Below are 3,764 nucleotides of genomic sequence, written 5' to 3' on the forward strand. Positions count from 1 at the left end.
TCCGATGGACACTCTTCTTAGCAAATGAAAATATACACCTCATACAACGACAGAGCTGTTGCAGTACAGAACGGCAGATCAGATGAAGCTATTACTTTTCGTCGTTTCAATTAGAATTCCAAAGTTAACATTAGCCTGAAGAATAGCAAAAGCAGACCTACGTTCAATATAAATCCTTGTACAGATTTTCCGTAGCGTTTAACTTCTTTATTAGTTAATCTTTATTAATCTTTATTAGGCGTAAGTTCTTTATGTCTTATCTTCTAAATCACAAACAGTTATGTGATTTGGACATTTACAGCGAATTCCAATTGAACAGTCAACTAGGAATCAGTATTTAAAGTATCAAGTTTCTTATATTTTTATTTGTGGGAAAAAGATTTTTTAATTGTTTTACTCTGCTGTAAAATTAAAAAAAATGAACCCCTTTTTGCAAGATGCCACGTTTTTATGTTTATAAGTTAAATACAATCCCACAACAAAAATTCCAAAATCTCTAAAACGCCTTCTCTCAGCACACAAGTATCCGGAATAGGATCTATAGCTATATATCTAAAAAGCACAGAAAAAGAAACATAGTCTTCTCAGCAATGTCCATAGGCAGCCTCAGAATATACAATTAGGATAAAATTGTGACTTGAATAGTTTTTAATTATCTGATTCAAACCAATGGAGAAATACCCAAAATGAAAGCAATAATCATTAAGAAAGCTATCAGAACACTTCTTGGGTTATGTTCTCACCCTCAACACTTCATGTTGAGGGTGATGTTAAAGAGCTGTCGGAGGGCGACCAGCCCCCTTTGTCTTATTTAGATTCTCCCTTCAATCATCACTGATCAAAATCTTGAAAAACCAGTTATGTTCAAAACAGTCAAAAGACCTAACAACTATTATTTAAGGAATGAAATGCCCTTTGCAGCCCCCAGGGCAAAAATTTTAAATTTTGCAATTTACCCTTTTTTAAAATACAGGAATCAACGTTAAAAAAAGGGAATATTGGATTCTGGATGTCTTTGGAAAGACCAAGGATATTAAGTTGAAACTTCGGGGAATGTTGATTGAGGGGTATGTTAAATTAAATAAAAAATAATATGTGCATCCAGTTTATAAAAAGGTGTATCTGCAATATCTCAATAAAGGCTAAGTTTATTAATTTAAACTCACAGGGCACGTGGAGGGGGATGATAAAAAGTTGTGGGCGGGCAACCAGTTCATCTCCATTCCCTTTTTAGCTGCCATTTCCCAAAATATATCTGATCCAAATTTTTGAATAGTAATGTTGTTCAGTATAGTCGAAAAGTCTGATAACTATAACTCCGGGATGATACAACCCTCTACAGCCCTGGGAAATTGCATATTGTTTATATACGAGGTTGGTTATTGGGTGAAAGGGGGATGCCAGACCCCGAGTCTCCAAAAAAGCTAAAGGTATTACGATAAAAATTTTATGAAATGTTGAGACAGATGTCAAGCAAAATCAAAACAGACTTTATGCAAGATGGCTGTCAAAGGATATAAAATTGATATCTGAGGAACGCCTAAGGATACTAAAGTTGAAACTTCTAAGGTATATTGAGAGGGATGTTAAAAACGGATTGACCTCCCCCCCCTTCTTGCCCTTTTTTGATATTGATGGAAACCTTGAAAATCCATTTTATTCAAAATAATCACAAAATCTATTAGCTATGCCCTTGGGGATGCCGTTCCCCACAGCCCCCGGGCCAGGGAAAGAAAAATATGCGATTATAACACTTTTTACATGCAGGATTTATCATGGGAAAGGTGGAAATGTTTGATTTTGAGCGTGTCCAAAATGACTATGGGCATTGAGGAGAAATTTCGGAAAGTGTTGGGGGGGGGGGTGTTAGGCTTAATTAAAAAAAACTAACTGCACCAATGTTATCAAAAAGGGATATATCTTCTAAAGGGGTATATCCAATATCGTAGGAACGGGTAATGGTATTAACTTGAAACTTTCACGTCCACGACCTCAACCACCATTGTGGCTGCAAATGCGACTGTGACTACTTCCAACTGAATAACTTGCAACCATGAATGCAACTGCTCCAGCATATACTTGTGACTACTTTCAGGAATGTTGAGGCGGATATTGAATTAAATCAAAACACACTATATGCACGCTCATTGTCAAAAGCGCACATCAGTACCATTTTAGGAACGGCTGGTAGCATTGCGTTGAAACTTTCGGGGCATGTTGAACAGTTTTTGGAGGGATAAGGGTCCCTTTTGTCCTATTTAGAACCCCCTTAGCACAGGTCAAAGCTATGAAATAACCACTTTGTTCAAATTAGTCAATAGGTCTAGTAACTATGCATCTGTAAATGTGGTGCCTCCCACAGCCCCTGAAGAAAAGATCGTAGATTATGCAATGTGTAATTGATTACACACAGGATTTATCATTGGAAAAGAGGGAGGATGTGTTATTCTGAGTTTGTCAGAAAAGGCCAATAGTATTAATGTAAAACTTCAGGGAATGCTGAAGGGGCTGTTACATTAAATCAAAAGACACTGTGTGCATTAATATTATCAAAAGGAAATATCTGAATACCTTAGGAACGCCTAAGAATATTAATTTTACACTCTCAGAACCACTATTGGTACTACTACTGTGGCTGTACCTGTGACTACTTGTTGCTTTAACTACCTCTACTTGAGACCGGTACTGTGCCCTTTATGTGCATCCAGGTTATCAAAAGGGGATTGCTGCACTATCTTAGGAGTGGCTACGGGTAATAACTTTATACTTTCTGGGCCATTATTGATACTGCTACTGTTACTGCAACTGCAATTACTTCTGACTGCAACTATTTGTAGCTGTGACAATGACTACTAAGGACTACCCGTAAGTGAGACTACTTGTTACTGTGGCTGTGACTATTTGTATCTGCTAATGTGACTGCTTGCAACTTTGATTATTTGTGTCTGTAACTACTTGTTACTACGAATAGTAGCAAATGTCATTTCTGGTGGCTGTGACTAAGACTACGTGTGATTACAAATGTCACTACAACTGCTTGCGACTGACACTGTTTGAAAATTTCATAGCTTTCCACTGTGACTACTTGCAACTTTGAGTACTTAGGTTAATGGCACTTGGTCCAAACTTCTAGGAGATGTTGAGGCGGATGCTGAAATAAATCAAAAGAGACAAATTAGAACTAATAAATTAGAGTAAGATATTTTAGCTCTTACACAGGAGACGTGAGAAACTGGAGACGTATTAATTATGCTAAGCAATAAACAAAAAAACAATGGCGAACAAAATCAAACAAAAATTAATAAAAAAAAAACTTTCCAAAAAAGAAAAGAAAGTTAAATAGCCATATTAAACTTAAGGCCTGCAGAAATCAATTCACATAATAATTAAAACTCAAAACAACAAAAAAGTACTATTAAAGAATAGACGTAAATGAAAAGAAATCAAATAAACAATCATTGGCAGCACAATTGCGCTGCCTAAGTAAAGAGCTATGTGGGCAAAATGGCTCATTCGAAAACGGCTCATTCGATTTGAAATTGAAAGGACTAGTGCCCTTTTTAATATTCGAAAGTGATTGTAGGGCAACTACCCCCCTCCCCGCCAACGCCCACCATTCCGAACAAACCCAATCAAAATTTTGAGATAGCCATTTTGTTCAAAGTAGTTGAAAGATCCGGATAATATATCTTTGAGGACGACAGCCCCCACCCCCACCCCACCCCAGAGCCCTCAGGGCAAGGGTTGTAAGTTACACCCTGGGA

The sequence above is a fragment of the Artemia sp. Qi Xiang Cuo genome, chromosome 2 (assembly GCF_049724085.1).
Source record: "Artemia sp. Qi Xiang Cuo chromosome 2, ASM4972408v1, whole genome shotgun sequence".
Classification (NCBI taxonomy): Eukaryota; Metazoa; Arthropoda; class Branchiopoda; order Anostraca; family Artemiidae; genus Artemia; species Artemia sp. Qi Xiang Cuo.